Below are 12,489 nucleotides of genomic sequence, written 5' to 3' on the forward strand. Positions count from 1 at the left end.
ATCTACAGCTCAAACAGGGGCTGCTGACTAAGAATCAAGAGTGAAAATTCAACAAGATTTTCCATTTCCTAATCAAGGGAACTTGAAGTGAATTGTAGCAAATCTATCTTATATCATGCTTGAGGCTTCGCTACTCTGGAAAGCCAGTGCTGAACGATGGACAAACAGCACTCTTACACTAATACCAAATTACAGAGAAGGAAATCCAAAAATGAAACTACCTCTGCCACACAAGCCATTATATGATTTTTTAATTCCTTCATGGAATGCAAACATCACTGCAATGACTGTATTTATTGCTCGAGAAAGTGGTAGTGAGCCACCTTCTTGAACCGCTGCAGTCCGTGTGGTGAAGATGCTCCAATAATGGATTTTATCCCACCAACAATAAAGGAACAGAGATATATGCCCAAGTTAGGGTGGCATGCAACTTGGAAGTGAGGTGTTCCCATGCAACATCTGCCCTTGTGGAGGTAGTCATGGCTTGGGAGCTGCTGCAGAAAAACCCTTTGGTATAAACAGTGCACACTACAATCACAGCACCCGAGTGCTGCAGGGAGTGGATGTTGAGACGAGTGGATGAAGCACCAATCAAACAGCTACTTTGTCCTGGATGTGTCAAGCTCCTTGAAAAATCCTGCAACTGCATTCGTCCAATTAGGTACTCCCTCACTCACCTGACTTATGTCATTTCTAACAATCTAAAATTTAAAAGGTAAATTATTTCAAATGAGTGGAATTTTCAGGCTCTTTAATTCTGGCTACCATCTGTGATTTTTTTTTTATATTCTATACAATGAAAAGCAGTAAAAATCTAAGATATGCACAAGACAGCATGAGACACTCTATAAGAAACAACTTATATTTATGGAGTGCTTTAACATAATTTTTCTTACTTGTATGGCTGGGGGAGCAGTTATAATCCAGTGTCGAGGTTAGCAATCCATTCAATAGCTTCAGATGACAATGTGAAAGGTTGTGACCAGGAATGGATCTCTCAGGGTAGAGGTCCAGTGTATGGGATATAGTCTGATTGGGATGGCCAGAGTCACAATTTGAGCTGTTCCTCACGTTCCACTTGTGCAGCAACTGGCCACATCTTCCCTGGCCCATCCTCAAGCAGTTGAGGTTGTCCAGATTTTAGAAGAAAGATTGAAACCTGGGACTTCAACAGTTGGGTTAGTCACCAGGTTGTGGTTGGTGATGTTGTAGTCAACCAGGAAGTGCACCATCATGACATAGGGGTGTCAGATTGTAGGGTGTGGAGTGTGTTCCAGTAGGGGCTACGGGGTTCCAAGCGGGTGCGTGAGTTTTTGTTTTCAAATTCTGTGTCAGTAGGACTGGTTTGTTAGCTGTCAGACAGAGGTGTTCTTTGTGTAGGATGTTTTCCCTGCAGACATAAGGAGGCTCAATATGTGCTAGCACAGGAAACCACTCAAGCTGTGTTGGTCTCAATGTCCCAGGAGTAATCCTTATGGCTTCCAAGAAGTGATACCTACCATGTTTGTGTGGCGGCTCCTGAGCCAGGTCAAGCAGTAGTACTTTACTGTTGGGCAGGCCAAGGCGAGGTAAAGCAGTACGCAGTGTTGGCTCTGCTGTCCCATAAGACGTAGGAGCAGAAGTAGGCCATTCGGCCCATCAAGTCTGCTCCGCCATTCAATGAGATCATGGCTGATCTGATAATCCTCAACTCCACTTTCCTGCCTTTTCCCCATAACCTTTGATCTTGTTACTGATTAAAAATCTGTCTATCTCAGCCTTGAATATACTTAACAGCCCAGCTTCTACAGCAGTCTACGGTCAAGAATTCCACAGATTGACTACCCTCAGAAGAAATTCTTCCTCATCTCTGTCTTAAATGGATGATCCCTTACTCTGATTTTGCCCTCTGGTCCTAGACTCTCCCACAAGGGGAAACAACCTCTCAGCATCTACCCTGTCAAGCTCCCTAAGGATCTTAAGTGTTTCAATAAGGTCGCCTCTCATTCTTCTAAACTCCAATGAGCACAGGCCCAACCTGTTCAACCTCTCCTCATAAGAAAATCCTTCCATACACGGAATCAACCTAGTGAACCTTCTTTGGACTGCCTCCAATGCCTGTATATCTTTCCTTAGATAAGGGGACCAAAACTGTTCACAATATTCTAGGTGTGGTCTAACTAGTGCCTTGTATAGTCTTAGCAAGACTTCACTATTTTTATGCTCCATTCCCTTTGAAATAAAGGCCAGCATTCCATTTGTCTTCCCTATTACCTGTTGAACTTGTATGTTAGCTTTTTGGGACTCCCAAATCCCTCTGAGCTACAGCCTTCTGCAGTCTTTCTCCATTTAAATAATATTCAGCTCCTCTATTCTTCGTGTCAAAGTGCATAACCTCATATTTTCCCACATTATATTCCATCTGCCACTTTTTTGCCCACTCACTTCACCTGTCTATATCCCTCTGCAGCCTCCTTGTGTCATCGTCACCACTTGCCTTCCCACCTATTTTGTATGTTACACAAATTTGGCAATAGTACATTCACTTCCCTCATCTAAGTCATTAATATATATTATAAATAATTGAGGTCCCAGCATTGATCCCTGTGACACTCCACTAGTTACAGGTTGCCATCCTGAAAATGCCCCCCTTTGCCCAATACAAAAATAAAAATACCTGGAAAAACTCAGCTGGTCTGGCAGCATCTGCGGAGAGGAACACAGTTAACGTTTCGTATCTGTATGACTCTTCAACAGAACTAAGTAAAAATAGAAAAGAGGTGAAATATAAGCTGGTTTGGGTGGGGGGAGGGGGGGGGGGTGGGAAATAGGTGGGACACGTAGAGCTGGATAGAGGGCCAGTGATAGGTGGACATAGCCAAAAGACGTCATAGACAAAAGGACAAAGAGGTGTTGAAGGTGGTGATATTACCTAAGGAATGTGCTAATTAAGGGTAGGAAGCAGGACAAGCAAGGTACAGATAGCCCTAGTGGGGGTGGGGTGGGGTGAAGGGAAGGGATCGAAATAGGCTAAAAGGTAGAGATAAAACAATGGATGGAAATACATTTAAAAATAATGGAAATAAGTGGGGAAAGAAAAATCTATATAAATTATTGGAAAAAAAGTGGAGGGGGATCGGAAAGGGGGTGGGGATGGAGGACAGAGATCATGATCTAAAATCATTGAGCTCAACATTCAGTCCGGAAGGTTGTAAAGTGCCTAGTCGGAAGATGAGGTGCTGTTCCTCCAGTTTGCGTTGAGCTTCACTGGAACAATACAGGAGGCCAAGGACGGACATGTGGGCATGAGAGCAGGGTGGAGTGTTGAAATGGCAAGTGACAGGGTGGTCTAGGTCATGCTTGCAGACAGACCGAAGGTGTTCTTCAAAGCGGTCACCCAGTCTGCATTTGGTCTCTCCAATGTAGAGGAAACCACATTGGGAGCAACGAATGCGGTAGATTAAATTGAGGGAAGCGCAGCATCCAGCATCCACACTTTTTGGCTTTCCCCTTATCCCAACTCTGTCTTCTATTAGTTAGCCAATCCTCTACCTATGCTAATACCATGGGCTCTTATCTTATTAAGTAGCCTTATGTGTGGTATCTTATCAAACACCTTTTGGAAATCCAAATATATTACATCTACTGGTTCCCCTTTATCTATCCTGCTAGTTACCTCCTCAAAGAATTCTAATAAATTTGTCAGGCATAATTTCCCCCTCCCCCCATGAAGCCATGCTGACTCTGCCTGATTAGATTATGTAATTCTAAATGCCCTGCTGTTGCATCCTTTATAATAGACTAACATTTTCTCAATGACAGATGTTAAGCTAACTGGCCTATAGTTGCCTGTTTTTTTGTCTCCCTCCCTTTTTGAATAAGGGTGTTACATTGATAGTTTTCCAATCCTTTGGGACTTATCCAGAATCTAAGGATTCTTGGAAGATTACTACCAGTGCATCCACCATCTCTGTAGCTACTTCCTTTAATACCTAGGATGCAACCCTTCAGGTCCAGAGGACTTATCAGCCTTTAGCCTCATTAGTTTCCCTAGTGCTTTTTCTCTAGTGATAGTTATTGTATTTATTTCCTCCCCCTCTTTTGCCCCTTAATTATTTAATATTGGAACGCTATTAGTGTCTTCTACAGTGAAGATTGAAGCAAAGTATTTATTCAACTCCTCTGCCTATGTTCATTTTGGTCACTCTCTTTTCACATATCTTACTGTTTATTTTTATATTACCTGCTAGCTTACCCTCAAAGATTATTTTCTATTTTTTTTTGGTCACCTTTTGTCGGTTTTTAAAACTTTCCCAATCCTCTGGCTTAACACTAATCTTTGTCACATTGTATGTATTTTCTTTTAATATGTTACTATCCTTAACTTCCTTCATTAACCACGGTTGGTTTATCCCCTTCCTTGAATCTTTCTTCCTCACTAAGATATATCTTTGTTGTGAGTCATGAACTATTTTCTTAGACATCTGCCATTGTTCATCAATCATTTTTTTCTGCTAAAATCCTATTCCAGTCCACTCCAGCCAACTCTGCCCACATTCCATTGTAATTACCCTTATTTAAGTTTAGCACAGTTGGTTCCGACCCAAATTTCTCACTCTCAAACTGAATGCTAAATTCTACCACTGTTTCCTAAGGGATCTTTTACTCAGATAATTTATCAAACCTGCCTCATTACACATTACCAAATCCAAAATAGCCTGATCCCTGTTTGGATCCACAACATATTGTTCTAGGAAACATGTCTCGAATACACTATGAATTCTTGCTCGTGGCTACCTCTGCCAATTTGATTTTCCCAATCTACATGAAGATTAAAGTCACCCATGATTAACTTACTGCCTTTTTTACATGCCCTCATTACCTCCCGATTTACTCAGTGTCCAATAGTATAGCTACTGTTAGGGGGCATATAGACTACTCCCACCAGTGTCTTCCTCCCTTTGTTATTTGTTACCTCCACCCATATGGATTCTACATCTTCTGATCCAAGATCCTTTCTTGCTATCGTACTTATTCCATCTTGTACTAACAAAGCTGCCCTACCCCCTTTCCTTCCTGCCTGGCCTTTTGAAAAGTCACATAACCTTAAATACTTAGTTCCCAGCTTTGATCTCCTTATGGCTATAAGATCATACCTATTAACCTCTATTTGTGCCAATAATTCAGTTATTTTGTTCCGAATACTACATGCATTTAAGTAAAGAGCCATTAATTTTACCTTTTTACCATTTTTTCCCACTTTGACCCATTTGCTGCTTTTTTTTAATGTTTGTACACTCTGGGTATCATTACCTAATTAGCTGCCCTGCAAGGCTGCCATCCTTTTGCTTTGTAAGCCTACATATCCCCTTTCCAGAACCCTCCCCCCTTCTATTTAGTTTAAAGCCCTCTCTACAGCCCTAGTTATTTGGTTCGCCAGGACAGTGGTCCCAGCACAGTTCAAGTGAAGCCAGTCCCACCAGAACAGCTCCCTTCTACCCCAGTACTGATGCCAGTACCCCATGAACTGAAACCCATTCGTCCCATACCAATCTATGAGCCATGCATTTAACTCCTTGACTTTATTTTCTCTATGCCAGTTTGCCCGTGGCTCAGGTAGTAATTCTGAGATTATTACCTTGGAGGTTCTGCATTTTAATTTAGCTCCTAACTTTTCAAATTCTTTCAGGAGAACCTCCTTTCGAGTCTTATCACTACTGTTGGTACCAACATTGATGACAATATCTGGGTCCCTCCCCTCCCACTCCAAGCTCCTCTCCAGCCCTTAGGAGATGTCCTTAACCCTGGCATGGGCAGGCAACACAGCCTTCGGGACTCACGCTCACGGCTGCAGAGAACAGTATCTATCTCCTTAATTATACTGCCCGACATTTCCATTTCCTCCCCATGCTTGAATGATTCCCTGTACCATGGTGCCACAGTAAGTTCGCTCATTCTTCCTGCAGTCCCCGCTCTCGTCCACACAGCTTACAAGAACTTTGTAACTGTTGGACAGTTACAGGAGCTGAGGCTCCTCAAACGCTACCCCCTGGGCCCCCATACCTGCTTCGCCTGCAGTCACACCTTTCTGTCCCTGATCACAGACCAAATTTGAATGACCTAATCTGAGGGGTGTGACTGCCTCCTGGAGCAAAGTGTCCAGGTAACTTTCCCCCTCCCTGATGTGGCACAATGTCTGCAGCTTGGACTCCAGCTCCTCAACTCAGATCCAAAGTTCCTCAAGCTGCAAACACCTGGTACAGATGTGTTCGCTCTGGATGACCTTGGTGTCCAGCAGCTCCCACATGTTGCAGCAGCAACACATCACCCGTCCTGCCATCGCTATTGTATTTTATTCAAATTATTACTCTAGTGTTCCCGCTCTTTACACTTTATTATAATTTTTTATTATTCACACTGGTATCGATCTTATACTTAACAAGCTATATAAGAAAAAAAAACTAGCAGCCTAAACACAAACTAAAGGCCTTAGTTTCACTTTAAAGACTAGTAATACTCACCAATTAGCTGCTCTCCATGCTCTTTTCCCTCTTGCGCTCTTTAATGGTCTCACTCTTTTCACAATCTTTCACTGTTCAAAGTCACATTCCTCTCACTGTCTCACTGTTAAAAGCCCAGGTGGTACCCACCAGTTTCTGCAAGACATTCATTATCGTCTTGACCTTGGCTCTGGTGATCTGGAGGTGTTGCCAGTCAATGTTCGGTAAAGAGTGATGCCAAGGCTTTTTGACATTGGGTAGTGGGTGAGTGTTCAGCCGCGGAACTGGCCATGAAGTTCTTCCCCGCCCTTCAAATTGTTCAGGTGAAAGACTGAAAAGACGGTTTTGGTCAAAGTCTCCGTTTTCTGAAGTGGCCTTCCTGTGAACATAGGCCTTCTGTGAATGCTTTTTCAATGTCCTAAGTTCTTTGGCCTGGAAAGCCACGGCCAAGGCGTCAGCATCTGCAAAGAGCTGTGACTTTGTGGGAGGGAAGTCATTTGTATATATGTTGAAAACAGCCAGTGTTAGGACAGCTCCCTGTGGGAGCCTGTTGTTGTGTGCAGGCAGCTGACTTGATCTCCAATGAGAACACAGAAATATCAGTTGCCAATCATAAAGTTGATTAATTGTAGGGTTTTCACAGAGCAGATGATTTGAGAGTTTCAGCAGCATGTGTGTGTGCCATAGGCACAGTATAGGTCAACAGTTCCTTATCTTTAGGCCTTTCTGGAAATCAGCCTCAATATGGGAGGTCATTATCAGGACTTGCTCAGAGCAATTGCGTCTTGTGCAAAAACCTGTCTGTTGGGGGACACTGGAAGTAGCAGTCTCTTTAGCAGATGTTCCAGGACCTTATATGGAGAACAGAGCATTGGGGCAGTAGTTGCGTAAGTCATCATGTGATTTCCTTGCCTTGGCAATGGCACCAGATGTTTTGAACGATGCCTGTGCTGTGGTTGTTGTTAAACAGCTTTGATATCCACTTCCTTCCCATTGATCCAATGTTCTTCAGGAATTCCGAGTAAATCCCATCTACTCCTGCTGCTTTGCCTGACTTGATTGCTGTCCACTTCCTCAGAAAAGTAAGGGCTTGAGAAGTCCATCTGCTCTCGGGCAGTCTCGAGAGACTAGACCAGGGCTATTTTTACCATCTGCTTATCTTCCATGCTGGCCTGTATCTTTGAGTTAATTTGGAGCAGTGGAGCGACAGCATGAGTGTTGATTTTGGGCCGCTAGTGTGGTTGCTGCTCTGCTGCTCCCATGCAGGTAGAGGTTTTCACACTTTTTGGCTTGAGTGTGTGAAGTCAATCTTCTACACCATTTCCTGCCACCTTATGAGACGTCTTTCATCAAGGGACTTGAGGAGTGCTATGGCCACATCAGGGTCTTCATTTTCCCTGTATTCTTTCAGGAGTCGTTCTCCTTGCCGGGATCCAGCAGGGGATGAAAGTCTTTCTGAAGTCTCGGGGAGCAAATTTGGCGGCTGCCAGTTTAAGAAAACGAGTAAAACAGTTGCAGTTTTTGGGGAGGAATGGAAGCCCATTAATAATGGTTTCTAAGTATCTAAGTTGTTCGCATCCCAGTTGCGCTTCTGCTGATTCCAGCATGTTTATGGATGGTAGTTCAAGGGTGATGCGAGTGAGGGTTGGGGGGGCGAGGGAAGATGGGCTGCACTTGTCAGGAGCAAACCTTCAGTCGGCTTTTGCTATTGTGGGTCATGAAGCAAAGAAAAGAATGTCTCATTACCAGAACTTTCAAACAAGCACCAAGATGTATCTTGGCTGGAAGTGAGAAAGGCCCTCCCATCAGAATCTTCCTGCATGCCCAGAGCCTCACCCCTCTGCAAGTTGCCTTCAAGGTGGCTGTGGTGGTGAAGAAATGTTGTCCACCTCCTTCTGGAATATGCCTTTGCAAAGAAAGTCTGGAAAGAGATACAGTGGTTTTTGTTGAGGTGGCGGAAAGGAAGACCCTCAGGCAGTCAGCATCAATTAGAAGAGCTGTCCAGTCTGTGTCCCCCAGAGCAGCTGCCATCTGACAGAAATTGAAGTGTGACATCACAGGAAAGCAGATATGTGGTTGGTTGGTGGATATTTTGCTCATTTATCTTTAAAACTCATCCTGCGCGTAGCAGAGAGAATAGGGCCAGCGGGAGACACCTCTACTCAGGAGCAGATAAAAGAGAGATAAAGAGGTAAAAGAGAAATAAGAGAGCTCAGGACTTTCACTTATCTTCAGGGAGCAGAGAAAACCGGACCTGACCTACACAGGAGCTGGCTGTTTCAAAAAAATCAGTGACATCACAGGAAAACCACAAATTCATTGGTTGGTGAGAAACTGCTGTTAAGGAATGTCTTTTAATAGCTGAAAATCGTATTATTCTTAAAGAAGTAGCTGCTTAGATTTAAGTAAGAAACACAAGCAAGAGGGAAGTAAAGTTAAGTCAAGGCCAAATAAAATGAAGTAATATAAGTAAACCAAAGTAAAATAAAGTTAACATAGGTGAAGTAAAGTTTAGGCATGGCAGGGCAGCTCGATCCTGTGGAATGCACACTGCAATATGTGGAAAGTCATGGACGCTACTGGTGACCTAGACAGCCACATATGTAGGAAGTGTCACCAGATACAGAAATTGAGCTCTGGTTTCGGAGTCACTGTGGTGCACCTGCGAGACCAAGAGCTACGGAGATAGTACGTTCAGAGAGGTAGTCACATGCCAGCTTAGGAGCATGGGGGCAGATAAGGAATGGGTGACCGCCAGGCAGTCCAAGAGAGCCAGGCAGGTAGTGCAGGCCTCCCCTGGGGTCCCACTCACTAATTGGTTTTCCATTTTGGATACTGGTGAGAGCATTGGCTCCTCAGGGGAGTGCAGTTAGATCCAAGTTCATGGCACCACGGGTGGCTCAGCTGTACAGGGGGAGAGGAAGAAGAAAGGAAGAGCAGTAGTGATAGGGGACTGGTTAGTTAGGGGAACCAGACATGCATTGCTGTGGCTGTAGACATGACTCCAGGATGATATGTTGCCTCTCTGTTGCTAGGGACAAGGATGTCATGGAGTGGCTGCAGGACATTTTTCTGGGGAGGGTGAACAGCCAGTGGTCGTGGTCCACATTGGTACCAATAACTTAGGTAGGAAAGGGGATGAAATCCTGAAAGCAGATTTTAGGGAGCTAGGTAGAAGATTGAAAAGCAGGACCTATAAAGGAGTAATCTCAGGGCTACTCCCAGTCCCACATGCTAGTGAGCATAGAAATAGGAGAACTGAGTGATTGAACACATGGCTGGAAAGCTGATGTAGGAGGGAGGGCATCAGATTTCTGAGGCATTGGGACTGGTTCTGGGGAAGGTGGGATTCGTACAAGCCAGACCGTCTACATCTGAACAAGACTGGGATAAATATCCTTGCAGGGAGGTTTACTAGTGCTGTTGAGGAGGGTTTAAACTAGATTGGCAGGGGGATGGGAATCTGAGGGAAGATTCAGTTAGGATAAATTCAGAGCAGGGAACAGAAGACAGAAAATTAGCAAGTGACACTGAAAGATAGAAAAAGCAAAGGTCAAAAAGTGCCCAGCACAGAAATTTGGCAGTGTTAAAAATGGTATATAAATAAATGCAAGAAGTATAGCAAAGAAAGCCGATGAGCTGAGGGCACAGATTGAAACATGGTAATATGATATCATTGCTATCAAGGAGACTTGACTTAAAGAGGGGCAAAGGCGGCAGCTCAACCTCCCTAGATATAGAGTTTTCAAGCAGGAGTGGGGGGGTATAAAAGAGGTGGGGGTGTAGCATTATTGGTTAAGGAATCAATTACAGTTTTGAGGAGGGATGATATACTAAATGAATCATCAAATGAAGCCATATTGGTTGAGCTCAGAAATAAAAAAGGTGCAGCCATACAGCTAGAAGTGTACTATAAGCACCCAAATAGTGAGAGGGAGATAGAAGAGCAAATAAGCAGGCAAATTTCTGAGTGCAAAAACAATAGGGCAATAAAAGTTGGGGACTTCAACTACTCATATATCAACTGAAACACAGATGTGTGAAAGGCAGAGTGTACAAAATTCTAGAACTGCATTCAAGAGAACCTTTTTAGTTAGCATGTAACAAGTCCAACGAGAGGGAGTGCAATTCTAGATTTAGTCTTAGGAAATTAACCAGGGCAACTGGATGAAGTAGCAGTGGGTGACCATTTTGGAGAAAGAGACCATAATACAATTAGATTTAGCATCATTATGGAAAAGGACAAACATAGAACAGGAATAAAAGTTCTAGATTGGGGGAACAAAAATTTTACAAAGCTGAGAAGTGATCTGGTGAAAGTGGACTGGATACAGCAACTTGAAGGAAAATCAGTGACAAATCAACGGGGGCATTGAAAAGCGAGATTCTACCGACACAGTACAGACACTCACAAAGAAAAAAGGCAGTACTGCCAGATCTAGAGCTCCCTGGTTATCCAGAAGCATAGAGTAAAATAAGGCAGAAAAAAGAAAGCTTATGACAGTTAAAAAAAACTTAATACTGTAGAAAGCCTGGAGAAGTATAGAAAATACAGGGGTGAAGTAAAAAAGGAAATTAGGAAAGCAAAGAGAGGATATGAAAAAATATACGCAGGTAAAATTACAAAAACCCCAAAACTATTTTAGTCAATACATTAAGAGGAAGAGGATAACTAAGGAAAGGGTAGGGCCTACCAGGGATGTACAAGGTAACTTATGCATGGATGCAGAAGATGTAGGCAGGGTTCTTAATGAGTACTTTGTCTCTGTCTTCACAAAGGAAAGGAATGATGCAGATATTTTAGTTAAAAAGGACGATTGTGAAGTATTGGATCCAATAAGGATAATGAGAAAGGAAGTACTGGAGGGATTGCCATCCTTGAAGGTGGATAAATAACCAGGTCCAGATGGATTGTATCTGAGGCTGTTGAAGGAAGTCAGGGAGGAAATACGGATGCTCTGAGGATCATTTTCCAATTCTCACTTGATACAGGCAAGGTACCAGAGGATTGGAGATCTAAGATCTTTGTACAATTTTTTAAAAATTGTGTGAGGGATAGGCAAAATAATTATAGGCTGGTCAGTCTGACTTCAGTGGTGGAAAAATTATTAGAATCAATTCTGAGACACAGGATAAACTGTCACTTAGAAAGGAACAGAATAATCAGGGAGAGTCAACATGGTTTTGTTAGGGGAAGGTCCTGTCTTACTAATTTAATCACATTTTTTGAGAAAATCATAAGGAGGATTGATGATGGTAGTGCAGTGGATGTTGTCTAGTTGGATCTTAGTAAGGCATTTGACAAGATCCCACATGGCAAACTGGAGAGGAAGGTGAGATCTCATGGGGCAAAGGGGAATGTGGCAAGTTGGATCCAAAATTGGCTCCGCGACAGGCAACAAAGGGTAATGGTCAATGGATGTTTTAGTGAAAGGAAAGCAGTTTCCAGTGGCGTTCCACGGGGCTCAGTGTTGGGTTCCTTGCTGCTTGTGGTATATGTTAATGATTTGGACTTAAATGTGGGAGGCATGATTGAGAAATTTGCAGATGACACAAAAATTGGCCATGTAGTTGATTGTGAACTCCAGTGTCAACTCCAGTGTCTGTCAACTCCAGAATGATATCAATGCTTTGGTCAAGTGGGCGGAAAAATGGCAAATAGAATTCAATCCAGAGAAGCGTGAGGTAATACATTTGGGGAGGGAAACAAAGCAAGGGAATACACAATAAATAGAAGGATATTGAGAGGGGTTGAGGAAGTGAGAGACCACAGGTCCCTGAAGGTGGCAGGACAGATGGATGAAGTGGTAAAGAAAGCACATGGAATACTTTACTGGATGAGGTATAGAAAACAAAAGTAGGGATGTAATGCTGGAACTGTATAAAAATGCTGGTTAAGCTGGAATTTTGTGTACAGTTCTGGTTGACACATTACAGGAAGGACATAACTGCTCTGGAGAGAGTACAGAGGAGATTTACAAGAACGTTGCCAGGGCTTGAAAATTGCAGC

The 12,489-nt window shown here is 43.2% G+C and overlaps 1 protein-coding gene across 6 annotated transcripts in view; it reads right to left on the reverse strand.

The window, feature by feature from the left end:
- The window catches only part of LOC121281092 (kelch-like protein 3), a 178,176-nt gene that overhangs the window by 139,897 nt on the left and 25,790 nt on the right, over positions 1-12,489 (reverse strand). The window contains exon 2 of one of the 6 annotated variants that reach the window (XM_041193759.1): positions 6,501-8,400. The exons of the other annotated variants lie outside the window; for them this stretch is intronic. The gene's annotated coding sequence lies outside the window, so the exon portion shown is untranslated. The remainder of the gene's footprint in view (positions 1-6,500; positions 8,401-12,489) is intronic. 6 annotated transcript variants of the gene reach the window in all.

Source organism: Carcharodon carcharias, chromosome 8 (genome assembly GCF_017639515.1).
Source record: "Carcharodon carcharias isolate sCarCar2 chromosome 8, sCarCar2.pri, whole genome shotgun sequence".
In the NCBI taxonomy this organism is placed as follows: Eukaryota; Metazoa; Chordata; class Chondrichthyes; order Lamniformes; family Lamnidae; genus Carcharodon; species Carcharodon carcharias.